Genomic DNA, 14,540 nt, shown 5'->3' with positions numbered 1-14,540 from the left:
TAGGAAGCAACGTTTGCCTCAAGGTTAGACAACACAGTTTCCGATGAAATGACAGGTGGATGAATTAATTGCCATTAATCAAAGACCTGACAGTGCGGAAGCTCTGCAGCTCATACATCAGATTCTAAGAGCTGCCCGATAGGAGCCGTAAAGCAACAGAAAATATGATAGAGATTTAAGTACCAAAGGGAGGGAGAGCTCTAATAAAGCACTGTCTTCATCAATAATGAAGGTCAAAAGTCAAGGGTAAAGCCTGACTTTCCGAATGATGGTTTCAGATGGAAGGCTGCTTTTGTGCAATTACTTACTGGCAAAACACAACTTGTTTTCATTTAAGCCATTAAGTCATATGCTGTCTAATTTACGGCCATTCAAGGTAGTGGCCTATCAAAGCTTGTAAAAAGGAATGCTTCTCTTTCTGTGTTACCCTTTCACCATGGTTGTTGTTCTCTGTCCAGCCTCTTAAAAACACATAACTCAATTCTCCTCTCACTAGACGCTGCCCTTGAACTTCAAGGGCTTTTGTGCTACTTCACGGTTATTGAAAAGGGATCTCTTGATTGGTGGTGGGTGGGAGGGGGGAGGTGACCGAGGGCACGGAGGTACAAAAGAAATTTGCTATTTATTTCTGAAATTACAGTTTATTTGTGATGAACCCTACTGTTTCCTTTAATTGAAAAAAATATGTGTATAACAATTCCAATAGCATAATATACGGTACTCCTAACATCTAAGGGAAAAACTACCTATCCACAGAATTAGCAGCCAGATTCATCCTTGTCCCGTTTTGCGAGTCCTTAATAGCGAATATTAAGGAATCGCTATTAAGGACTTGCAAAACGGGATTCATGTAGGAATCGCAAAATATATTGCGATTCCTACAGCTTCCTTATTTGCGATTAGCAAATTGCTAATCGCAAATAAGGAATAACTCCCCATTCATTCCTATGGGAAGGCCCATAGGAATGAATGTGGAGTTATTCCTTATTTGCGATTAGCAATTTGCTAATCGCAAATAAGGATGCGATTTCAAGGGTGCCAGGGGTGTCCAAAGGACACCCTGTAGCACCCCTGGAATGAAAATGTAGACTGATGTTGCGCACACACATGTCCAAAGGACATGTGTGTGTGTAACATGCAACTTAGAAAAAAGCATTTAAATGCATTTTTCTAAGTTTTCGCTATTTACCACGAGGTTTGACTTCGTGGTAAATAGCGGTCCTAAATTGCGAATTCACAATTTTTAAATGTTTCTTGAATAGCATTTAAGGAATCTCTAATAGAGATTCCTTAAATGCTAATCCTCACAAATTTGCAAATTCTTCATTAGCAATTTTTGCATTTGGGATGATGAATACCAAATGCAAAAATTGCACTCGCAAAGGGCCAGATTCTGAGAATCTGGCCCTTTTGCGAGCGCATTTCGCTTGATGAATCTGGCTGTATATTTCTAAAGTCAACGGGGAGAATTGGGGAGGATTGCTTCTTGGAAGAGTGGAGATGTTCCTTGGATGAACAAAATGGGTGATGACAGGAAATTAGGAGATTAGTGGAGGTCATGTAAACCAAGAAACAAAAGGAAAGAAAATGCTGGTTTGACAAGAAATTGCAATAAAAACCACGAATGTGAGTGTTGGAGATATAATCAGAAATAAAAGTTCTAGAAGTACAAAGAACATGTCGAAATACTCAGAGACATTACATGTGATCGCATTGTTCACCAACGCTGTACAGGCAGACGATCATAGTGTCGTGCCCAGGTGGCACTAGGACCCTGCAAGGTGAGGGTCAGGGAAGAGAGACACCGGACACCACATCCGGTCAGGGAAGGGATCAGGGACACAGACAAGGACCGGACCTCAGGGCGAGAGGTCGCAGGGCGAGGGGCGCTACATGACTAACCATGATGCAAATATAATAAAGGTTACCTGGTAACACCACGACGCCTGGCGTGTGTTCTGTGGGTCCAGGGAACACGACATCTGGCGACGAGTGTGGGATCTGAATCCAGTGTGCAGGAATTGCGATTTAAAAACCAGGAGCCCACCCATGATCGCGTCGTGGTCAAGTGGAAGAGTGAAGCGCCATCGAGAAGCAAGCAGCGACGTGGGAGCCCACCCTGACCGCCGCGAACGAAGAAGCAACGATTCCGGTAAGCGCCAGCCAAAGAGCACGAGCTTCGAAGAATTAAAAAGCCAGCGCGAGCTCTCGCGAGAGTCTCGGCGGCCATATTGGGGCCAGGCACGAGGGCCAATAGGAACGAAGAATAAGCACGGCGGCCATCTTGAAGTCAGGCTACATCGCGATTGACCGCGAAGTCCCGCGAGAAGACGGCGGCCATCTTAGAGTCAGGCTGTACAAGCCAATAGGAACAGAGAACAAGCGCTGTGGCCATTTTGAGGCCAGGCAAAGCGCGAAGAAGAAGAAGAAAATTGCCAGAAAACTGTGGAAAAGCATTGGAAAACACAACAAAAGTGGGTATAAAGACTGTATTCAATGGAAAATAAGGAACAAAGTGAAAATAAAGAACATTAAAGGAAGAAGGAAAGGTGAAACACTATATAGAGAGCACCACCCACAAATAAAAGAGACAAGACAAAAGAACAAAGGAGGGAGTGCAAATGGCAGACCCAAAACCAAGTGCTCAATATAGGAGGCCACTACAATTTAGTTTATCTGAACCCCAGACTGGGATCAGATGGGAGAAATGGGTGAGAAGTTTTGAAAACTACATCGATGCCACTGATGTGACAGCGGCCAAGAAGCGAGGACTGTTCATAAATTTAGTTGGAGACGAAATAGAGGATTTGCTAGTGACCCTGCCACCCTGCCAAAAGGTGACATTGACACATACGACAAGCTAATAACGTGTCTAACGGCCAAATTTGACCCACAAAGAAAAGCTGACTTTGAGAGGTATAGTTTCATGATCGCGTTCCAACAGGCGGAGGAATCCCTGGATGAATTCGCAACGAGGTTGCGGAAACTGGTCACCCACTGCGAATTCGACAAATTCGACAATGAGCAGGCAATAAGACTGCGCATCATTGAGGGATGCCGGACATAGAATTCAGAGCAAGGGTACTAAAAGAACCAATCTCCCTAGAGAACATCCTTGCACTAGGAAGGGCGGAAGCAAGAGCAACTACACACGCAAAAGAGATGGAACGAGGTAAGACAAGAGGAGGAGAACAGATACAACGAATGACCACTAACAATCGGCCAGGAAATTGGAAGAAAGACAGAGGAGACCAGGCAAAAAAAAAGCAATCGGAGGGAACCTGCTACCGATGTGGACTGGAGTTTCCACACAGAGGGCAGTGCCCAGCATTCGGCCACACATGCCGCAAATGCAACGGGCAGAATCATTACGCCAGCGTGTGCCAAGGGACACAATTTAGAAATGACCGGGGAAGACCTGGAAGAGCACAGATGCCAACTAGCAGACACATCAGGCATGTGGAAGCGGGAGTGAGAAGTTCGTCTGCAGAGTCAGGGGAAGAAAGTGAGGAAGATAGAACAGAACGACTATACCTCATGACAAATGTCACCACAGAATCAGAAGAAGAAGAAGAAGAAAGTGAAGAGAGAATATGTCTGGTGGACAAAAATAAAATAAAAAAGACTGAATCAGTAACAATCAATGTAGGGCCACACGAAACGAAGTTCGTCTTGGACAGCGGAGCGACGTGCAACATCATGTGCGTCTCCGAATACAAAAGAATGAAGGTGCAACCAACCCTGAAGCCATCGAGAGTACAAGTATTCACGTGGGGGGCGAAGACACCAGTAATAAATTTGGGAAAGTTCAAAGAAGAACTACAATACAAGGATCAAAGGCTGAGAGAAGAAATACATGTGCTAAAATGGGACATTCCTGCGCCATGTCTTTTGAGCAACGTCACGGCCCAAGTAATGGGGCTGATGGAGATGACATACAACATGGCGGGCAAGGAAAGCATTCTGAAAGAATACCCCAAACTGCTAAAAGGACTAGGAAAACTAAAGGGACGGCAGATAACACTGCACATTGATGAGACGATCAGGCCAGTTGCACAACACCACAGGAGAGTACCCATACACCTGCAGCCACAAGTAGCAGAAGAACTGGAAGAGCTGCTATAACAGGACATAATAAAGCACGCAGATGGTCCGACACCATGGGTATCGCCAATAGTAGCTGTCCCAAAGAAAGACAAATCAAAAATAAGAATCTGTGTGGACATGAGAATCCCAAATAAAGCAATTGAGCGAGATCGTCATCCAGGACCACATTTGGACGACATGATCAGCTGTCTCACAGGCACAAGAAGATTCTCAAAACTAGATCTATGCAAAGGGTACCACCAACTGGAACTAGACCCTCAGTCGCGATACATCACGACGTTCTCCACTAATCTAGGCCTGTTCAGGTACAAGCGCCTGAGCTTCGGGATCTCATCCGCAGCAGAAATCTTTCAAGAGACAATACGACAAATAATAAGACCGGTCAAGAACAGCCTAAATTACAGCGACGATATCCTGGTAATCGGAAAGTCAGATGAGGAGCACGACCAAGCACTCAGAGAAGTGTGCTCGCAACTAGAGAATGAGGGTTTGACACTCAACGAAGACAAATGTGAACTGGGGCGGAGCGAACTTGTATTCTTCGGCCACATCTTTTCCAAAAGAGGAATGAGGTCGGATCACAGCAAGGTAGAGACCTTAGAAAAGGCGAGGAAACCCACCGATGTGGCGGAAGTTAGGTCATTTCTAGGGCTAGCAAGCTACTGCGCGCGCTACATCAAGGACGTTGCCACTGTAAGCGCCCCACTACGAGAGCTGACAAAGCAAGGACAGAGCTTTGTGTGGACAAAAGAGTGTGACAAAGGGTTTGAAGAAATAAGGAGAGCTGTGACGGCAGTGGATCACCTGGCATACTTTGACCCCAAACTGTGCACAGAACTAACTGTGGATGCGAGTCCAGTCGGACTAGGGGCAATCTTGGCACAGCACCGACCAGGAAAAGACTCCCCAAGAAACATAGTGGCCTATGGGAGCCAGAGCCTGTCAGACATTGAGAAGGGATATTCCCAGCCCGAGAAAGAGAGTTTGGCAGTGGTATGGGCCTGCAAACACTACCACATGTTCATCTACGGGAAGCCCTTCATAATCATAACGGATCACCAGGCGCTAATAATGATATACGGCAACCCGAATGCAAAAATACCGCCAAGGATAGAAAGATGGGGGATCAGACTGATGGATTACAACTTCAAGATAATCCACAAGCCCGGAAAGGAGCAAAATCCAGCTGACTATGTGTCACGACACCCCTTACCAAATAAGTCAGAATCAACAACAATGGCGGAAGAATACCTCAATTTCGCACTGAAGCTAAGCACGCCTGCAACAATAACACTAGAAGAACTAGAACATGAAACAAAAAAAGACGATACCATGCAGGAGATCATGAAGATCACCAAAACACAACGATGGAGACACGTAAACACCAGTGTGGAGAGGGGAGTAGACAAAGAGGAGCTGCTGGCCTTCAAAAGAGTCAACGAAGAATTATCTGAAAGTGAAAAAGGGATAATAATGAGAGGCACAAGGATCGTAATGCCCAGGACCCTGATAAGAAGAACTGTGGAGCTGGCACACGAATCACACCGGGGCATGGTAGCCACAAAAAAGATGCTGCGGGAAAAGGTATGGTTCCCAGGACTAGACAACATGGTGGAAGAGACAGTGACACACTGTCATGTCTGCCAAATAACGGGGCCAACGTCCAAACCAGAACAGCTGCAAATGTCCCCGCTACCGACAGCAGTGTGGACGGAGCTAGCAGCAGACTTCTACGGCCCGCTGGAGACAGGAAGCTACCTGCTTGTGATCATAGACGAGTATTCAAGGTTCCCCATAGTGAGACCCGTATCATCAACCTCAGCGAGCGCGACACTACCAGTGTTAGACGATGTTCTTGCAGCATGGGGCTCACCTCACACACTTAAAACAGACAATGGCTCACCATTCTCAGGGGAAGAGTTCAAAAAATTCATGGCATACCTGGGAATAAACCACCAGCGAATAACACCACTGTGGCCGCAAGCAAACGAGATGGCAGAGCGGTTCATGGGGACCATCAAAAAGACAGTACAAAGGGCAAAGCTGACACAGATATCGATTGTCCGGCCCTATGTCAAGTACTAAGAGACTATCGAAATACCCCTCACAGCTCCACGGGAAGGTGTCCCGCTGAGCTGGTGTTTGGGCGAGCAAGTAAAACAAGATTGCCACAACTCAAAGAAAGAGAGAAGGCAGAACATAAAGACATTGCCAGAAGAGACCAGGAACAGAAAGAGAAGATGAAGAGATATGCTGATCAAAGAAGGCACGCAACAACTGGCAAAATAGAGGAAGGAGACATGGTGCTCGTGAGACAGCGGCAAACAAGGAAGTCAGACAGCGCTTTCCCCAAAGACCCGCTTAAAGTAACAAAAATAACTGGACCAATGATCACCGCATCAGCAGGTCAGCACCATGTCACACGGAACAGTTCTCACTTCAAAGAACTGAGAACCAAAGAAGAAGAGGGGCCAAAGAAAGAGCAGACGGGGGATGCGCCACAGGCGGAGTGACCAACAGACGCCCGGGACCAGCGACCAAAGAGAGAATGCAAAAAGACAAAAAGACTGATTGAAGAGATGTAAGGAGGCAGAGATGCAGGAACGGACGTGTGATAGAATCCTCTCTCTCTCTCTCTCTCTCTCTCTCTCTCTCTCTCTCTCTCTCTCCCTCTCTCTCTCTCGGTCACGAGACATGGAGCAAAGAACAATCAAAGTTGTTTTACAAGAAAGGGGGAGATGTCGTGCCCAGGTGGCACTAGGACCCTGCAAGGTGAGGGTCATGGACGAGGGACACCGGACACCACATCCGGTCAGGGGAGGGATCAGGGACACAGACAAGGACCGGACCTCAGGGCGAGAGGTCGCAGGGCGAGGGGCGCTACATGACTAACCATGATGTAAATATAATAAAGGTTACCTGGTAACACCACAACATCTGGCGTGTGTTCTGTGGGTCCAGGGAACACGACACATAGGATATGGAATCTCAATAAAGTGGTAGTAGTGAGAGGAGGAAGGGTTAAAAAAGGCAAAAAGAAGTACGTAAAAGAAAGGACTTCCTAGAGAAGATTAATAATGTGGGTTTGATTAAATTAATGGATGTTCAAAGAAAGAGTAGAAGAGCTCTGAACATGCAAAAGTATTTGAATGATTTACTATAATAATATTAAATTGTAAAGCTCAATACCTTATTCTCTTAAGGAAAAAGAACATTCTTCTTAGAGTATATATGCTAATTGTATTATTTAAACCTAATTTGATCCGTGAAAATATCTAAGCCGTTGTACATTACTGTGAAATGGGAAGATATGTAGTACCCGTAGAATGTTATGCGGTATAGCCATTCTGTGCATTTTTGAGTCGTTAGCTAGTACAGAGGAGCTGATTTAACATGTAGGTGGATGAGAAGTCTGGAGAACAACCCTGCCCTAAGACACGAACCCTGTTTGGTAATCATTAACTATTTTATAATATGCATGGCAAAAGAATTACTAATGAACTCCAGTAGAGTTGACTTGCAAGTCTGATTGTCATTCGAAAAGCTTTACTGGATTTTAATGTTCAGGGGTCGACAAGCTCAACCATAGTAGCTTGCTTCTTTGATTGAAGGTTACTTATGGATAGAGTACCCCCCGCCTTACATTGTAAGAATATAAGGGTTTTGCAAGCAGCCGCGGCTCGCACAGGTAAATGCTGTGGGACGGTGAGGCGAGGCGGGGGCGGGGGCGGGGCAGGATGGGGGTAGTTGAATCAGACATACGATGGCAATGTAAAACCTAACTGGATAAAGAGAAGCACTTACCTTGCGCTCGCCGCAACACTGAAGTCTGCGATGCGGCGAGAGCAAGATAAGTGCTTTTATTTTGTTAGCTTTCACATTGCCGTCATATGTCCGATTCCACTACCTCCCACCTTGCCCCGCCCCCATCACGCCTCAATGCCCCACAGCGTTTACCTGTAAGAGTCGCAGATGACTGCAAATCACTGAGGAATTGCATGATCATGTAGCGGAAGAAGGCTGAAGACTGAGTTCCTTTTAAGGACATGGAACTCAGAGGCAACTTGCAATAGCCCAAAAATGTATGGCCTAGTTTACTTTGTTCCTTATAATACATAGTCATACCAACACCCTTTCCACAAACCACTTATGTTTGTAGTGACGTGCTATTTCAAGTTCATTGCAGAGAAGGAGAGTAAAAACTGAATTTGTACTGCGATATTGAGCACTTCAAAAAGCAGTTAGTAATCTTTGTAAAAAAAACAAAAGGTATTATTACCAGATAAGTGTAAGTGACTATAAATGTTGGGGTTCAGCTTGTTAGTAAGGAATTGACTCTAGTCAGTGCAACTGCACATGCATTCACAAACCATTGACAAATACCTTTCGAAATCAGAAACAGGGAGAGACCCTGCAGTGTTGTTCTTGCATGGCGGACCCTTCACTGTGTACCAACTGAGCTTTAAAAACTAATTTTGTGACGACTAAACAACCACTGACAAAGACAATAAGTGTGACTTACGAGCCAAGCTATTGGCTTTGCCAGTGATTATTTCCTTTAATGTTTTTATTAAATTATAACAGTGCACATCTGGTCATCTTTAAATGGCTTTAAAGCTCATTTCATGATGGTCACCCTAGCATGCATGTACAATACACACTTGGCCGGGCTTCTGTTTTAAAGGCCATTCAAAGATGGTCCCTGCCTGTAGTGCCCTTGTGCTATACGGCCCATTCCAAAAGGCATTGAGGCATCGATATCATTTACAGGTAGACAGGGGTCGTGAACCATGTCTTTTCCATTGTGATCCCTTGCACTGCCTTTGCACCCCCTGACCTCAGAGGTGTCAAACTCAGTACCGTGAACACAGTGGCAGCTCGTCTGTCAAGTTTTTATTACACTAATAGTGAATAATATCACATAATTCACTGTGAGTGTAATAAACTGGCGTGCCACTAGCTGGAATATGACCTTACCGGACAGCTTAGGTAAGTAAAAAACACTTAACACCTTGGGTGCTCATGACGAGCTCAGCTCATCATGAGACACAGTGGCGCTGTGCTCATGACGAGCACAGTGAGCAAGGGACCCGTGTCTGGGCATACCGATCCCACTTAGGGCGAAAAGTGTTACAGCAAACAAATGATGGACGGAATGCTGACAATGCAAACATTCTCCCCCAGTCAAAAGTTCTGGGTTAAATCCATTGTTCTTTTGCCCACTACGACATCCCAGTTTGAACCCAGCCATATGCAAATCAGCTTTGACCCTGTGCCCCATGGAAACAGTCCAGACCGAACTGCCATTCCAGATCCTCCCTGGACCGGAAACAAGCATCCAGGGACCGGTTTCAGGGTATGTCACCCTTCTTCAGCCAGCCTAGCTTGAATCCAGTGGCACTGTAAGCAAGGGACCCACGTTGGGTGAAACCCCGAAACCGATCCTAGGATGCTTGTTTCCAGTTCAGGTAGGACCTGGCCTGGCAGTTGAGCTGGACTATTCCCACAGGGCGCCGGGTCAAGACTGATTTGCATATGGCTGGGTCCAAACTGGATTGGCATGGTGAGCAAAAAAACGATGGATTTAGGCCCAGATCTCTGTACTGGGGTGAATGTATGACATTGTTCTCCATTCCTTTCATCCATTGGTCTTTTTGCATTTATCACCCCGAGTGGGACGGGTATGCCCGGACGTGGGTCCTTTGCTCTCCATGCCACTGGAGTCAAGCTATCCTTGCTGAAGAGGGGTGAAACCCCAAAACCAGTGCTAGGATGTTTGTTTCTAGTCCAGGGAGGAAAATTTCAAAAAACACAGTTGATGGACAGAATGTAGAACAATGTCATACATTCACCCCAGTACAAGGATCTGGGCCTAAATCCATCGTTTTTTTGCACTCCACACCACCCTGGGTTAGACACTGGCTATATGCAAATCAGCTCTGACCCTGTGCCCCATGGGAACAGTCCAGTCCGAACTACCAAGCCATGTCTTTCCCAGACCGGAATCAAGCATCCAAGGACTGGTTTCTGGCTATCAGCCTTCATTCAGCCTGGATAGCTTGACTCCAGTGGTGTGGAGAGCCTGGGACTCACGTCTGAGTATACCCAGCACACTCGGGTGAAAATTTCAAAAAACACAGTTGATGGACAGAATGTAGAACAATGTCATACATTCACCCCAGTACAAGGATCTGGGCCTAAATCCATCGTTTTTTTGCACTCCACACCACCCTGGGTTAGACACTGGCTATATGCAAATCAGCTCTGACCCTGTGCCCCATGGGAACAGTCCAGTCCGAACTACCAAGCCATGTCTTTCCCAGACCGGAATCAAGCATCCAAGGACCGGTTTCTGGCTATGAGCCTTCATTCAGCCTGGATAGCTAGACCAGGGAGGACCTGGCCTGGCAGTTCGGGCTGAACTGTTCACATTGGGCGCAGGGTCAAGACTGATTTACATATTGCTGGGTCTAAACTGGATTGGTATGGTGAGCAAAAAAACAATGTACTTAGGCCCAGATCTTTGTACTGGGTGAATGTATGACATTGTTCTGCATTCTGTCCATCAATTGGTCTTTTTGATTTTATTGTTTTAAAACCTATGTTAAGAACAAGTTGCCTTACTCAAAGTATGGCAAAACTTCTCAAAGTGAAGAATGTTCGGCTGTCTTTGCAGTCGGTGACAGTAGCACGTTCTCCATAAACTGGCTCATTCAGTTTCTAGATATGAGCCAGTTCTGATCAGACTGGAGCCGAGTTGAAGAAATTTACAGGCAAGGATTAGATTGCAATTGCCTGTGTTTCACTGTTGAAACAATGGTGGCTATTTGTTGTTGTTTTAATCAGTCACATTTCCTTACTATACTCATTGAAAGAGGTATCCACATTAGTGACAAAGAGGTGTTGGTCATATCAAATGATTTGTAAACCTCAGTTACTTTGTGTAATTTCATTTACACATTTGTATTAGCTTTTTTGTACCATTTAAAAAAAGTTTTTTTCATTATAAACTGAATTTCACAAAAACAATTACACATGTGCAAGATATATTTTTTTACTGATTGATTCTAGTACAAATAATTTACATTGAATTTCATAATCATTTAATACAAGTGACTGCTCAGAGCTTGTCAAGAATATTGGTAGGCTAAATGTTCAAACTGTGTGTGCTATAATAAATCCCTTGTGGGCACTCTTTACCTGTTATTATCTTAACACATGGGCACGCTAGGCCGGAGCTTAGGGGCCCCACGCAGACCAGAATTTAACACTACTTTTCTGTTAAACACTTTTGTTCCTGTGATTGGTTGTGTTGGCAGGGCCCAGGGCACTGCTTTGTCCAGGTGCCAATAATGCTGTTAAGACTGCCCTGCCTGGAACAGATAGTATGTGTAGAAACCAGCTGTGTAGCCATAACATGATGGGCTCAAGCTCTTTTTTATGCCATAGAAGCTATAGAAAGGGTGTTATACACACCAAGTACTAAGGTCTGATAGGTAGTGAACACCTGTGAAACCCTCTCTAGATGTCTTAGGATACTTGCAAGGTTTGAGAAGATTTCTAATGTGTTGTTTATGCCTGTCAGGCCTTAGCACTTGTTGTGCATTAACAGCATTAATTTTAAGGGAGGATGTGCATAGTTTTTTTTCCGTCTCTCTCTCCTTTTCTGTACACACAGCTATAGAATGGTACCAGAGATATCTCCCCCATCCAACAGGGTCGGACTGGGACAGAAAATAGACCTATGCACCAAAATAAAAGTGGCCCCCATTAGTGAATTAGTGAGCAAAGAAAAGTGGCCACTATTAAAAATTGGGGCAGGTTTGAATTTGTAAAGACACACTGTATAAGTGTTTAGCAAGATATGGGAGACTGTATGGATTTCAGCTTCCTGTAGCAATGTTTGTAGTAATATCAAGGAAATCAACAGCAAAAACGGGCCAGGCACCACAAAACAGGCCCATAAACAGCTAAAAAGACGGCCCACACGCTGACCAGTCAGACTTGCCCATTGAGCACTGCCTGATCACCCTACAGGCCAGCCCAACCCTGCCACCCACAACCACGTCTAGATCCTAGACGTTTTTTCACTCACTCATTCCTTCGTCGATGGTATGTACTACTCTCAGAAAAACAATCATGTAGGTGCTTTATTTGTCTCCTCTAAAAATCAGTACCGCAGTTGATTTTAACTTTCTATTCTTTATTAGATCCAGAAAGAATATTTTTGTTTTTTTTTAGAAGCTACCCACATTCCGTTCATTAACTAATTGAACATTTTTTCCAATTATTTATTTTTAGTGCCATACTAACCAGCTTCCCTTCGGTTTGAAAAACATATCTTGACATTATAGGACCTCTAGCAAACAGTCATATTCATCTAGATCATGTCAGACAGTTTACTGAAGAACGCAAGTTTATACGCAAGAAGCAGGAGGCTATATGGGGAGTACAATCTGTTGAGGCGACCGATATCACATTTAAGCTAGTATTTTACTCCTATTACCAAGCTACTGACATGATGATGTGGCTAAATTCAATTCCCCCCAAACAACTTCAAGAAACTGGTTTGAGGGTGCAACAGTGTCCTTCACCCTTCTCTGTCACTCACCTAATACCATCATCTCAAGTCATCTCTAATCGAGTGTGAGAACAAAGTTAATAGTATAAGAACAACACGTGAGCAATTACGAAGCCTGTTATTGTGACTACCACTTACCCCCGTTCCAGTTAATTATACTGATGTACGCTAGATCTAACCTGGTCCTCTTTTGACTTTTTTGCATAATTTGCTGGAGGGTACTTTGACATTGAGGAAAGCCAGCAAGCCCACCAAGCTCATGTGAGACACAATCTCCAACTGTCCATTACACAAACTGCCCAATCGTTGTGATCGGTACTATCATCAACCCAGACCCTTCTAAAGGTTCCATAATTTGAGCGATCACTAAAAAGGCCATCAATACGCCACTGGTAAAAAGCCTCCTCGACTCCTGGGGAGGTAGGCTTCTAATGGCTTGTAGTCCATCTGCCAGTCATAAAAAAATTGTAAATTGATACTTGTATAGCGCACTACTCACCCGCAAGGGTCTCAAGGCACTTGTACAAATACCGCTGTGGAACCCATCCTGGCTTTCCCTGTGAGGTGTCCACTCCTGGGTACCCCCAAGGTGGAGGCCAGGCATCCTTAACGTTGTAGGGGCAGTTGTGGAGATTAAGCAAGCTATTGCCCAGAGTTGCAGAGTGGGACTCCATGATTGGAATAGGCACCGAGGCGAGAATTATCAGGTCTGTGGAATTTTGAGCCCAAGACCGACTGAGGCAGGGAATTGAACCCTGGTCCCAGGCTAGACCTCTACATCAGTGTCTGCCGCTCTAATCATTGAGCCACACTTCTCCACATGTGTTAAGAGTGGTGGAGGCAGCTGTAACAACAAGCTTAAGGTTGGCTTGCACATGTCATGTAACTTATTATATGGTTTTACATCTGTGAATATGCACTAATGTATGAGTATTAGTTCAAGCTGTGGTTGATTATATTTTGCTAGCCCTACAAAAAAGAAGGGAAACGTGCATATGGGAGAATTCCTGAATGTGTGGTGCCATACGTGTTCAAAAGGGCTATCTCCGTGCATATGAAGAAATGTGTACATACCTGGGAGTATGGATGTGCAGTGAGCTCAGGTCCATACTTGTATATTATGGAGCTACACCTAAGCATGTGGATCTATGCCTTTGCACACGGGCCACACCTGCAAGTGTGGTGCAAAGTCAGGGCCACTAGAATTTTGCAGCAGGGGGGGGCAACAGAAAGATAACCTTCAACCTGTCAACTGTTGCACAAGGCTTCCACTTCTCAACATGTGTTTTGGCGTTTTTAGTAACTTTTGATCCGTTTCAGCTAGAAACAAAAGATTTTTGTTGACATCTGTAGATTATGCAGCAGGTGGTTAATTATCTGCCAACTGCGATATAGCTATAATTATGTGGAAAAAACATCGGACTCAAAGTTGCATAATTCCAATGAGAACAAAAGCCTATACCAGAATATATATTATTAGACCTGGGTCTATAGGCTAAGTCTTCCTTTGAATAGAAAATTTCAATAATGCCAGTGTTACGTAAATACGTTTTTGAATCTATGGCTGAGTGGAGAAAGAGAGACCCTTCCCTACAAAATATTTAGAATTTCCGACTTCATTGCGGTTTTTTGCTTGAATATATTCTTTGACTGAACTACAAAAATCAACACAAAACAACTACAGTAGGTGCTCAAGAAAATAGCACTTTGATTAGACGGTGACAAACATGGACATGTTTAACATTCCAGAGTACCGACACTTGGGGACAAAAAAACGATGATGAGTTATTTGCCACCATAAATAGAGCTCAGCGTTTCATAAAGCAATTTATAGCTCATAAAAATGACAAAC

At 44.6% G+C, this 14,540-nt stretch overlaps 1 protein-coding gene across 1 annotated transcript in view; it reads right to left on the bottom strand.

Moving 5' to 3' along the window:
• Nucleotides 1-14,540, bottom strand: part of AFF3 (ALF transcription elongation factor 3) — a 2,122,574-nt gene that overhangs the window by 464,511 nt on the left and 1,643,523 nt on the right. The gene's annotated exons all lie outside the window — the stretch shown is intronic.

Source organism: Lissotriton vulgaris, chromosome 8 (assembly GCF_964263255.1).
Source record: "Lissotriton vulgaris chromosome 8, aLisVul1.2, whole genome shotgun sequence".
Classification (NCBI taxonomy): domain Eukaryota; kingdom Metazoa; phylum Chordata; class Amphibia; order Caudata; family Salamandridae; genus Lissotriton; species Lissotriton vulgaris.
The sequence above is the reverse complement of the archived record's forward strand: the minus strand, read 5'-3'. Positions and strand labels throughout refer to the sequence as shown.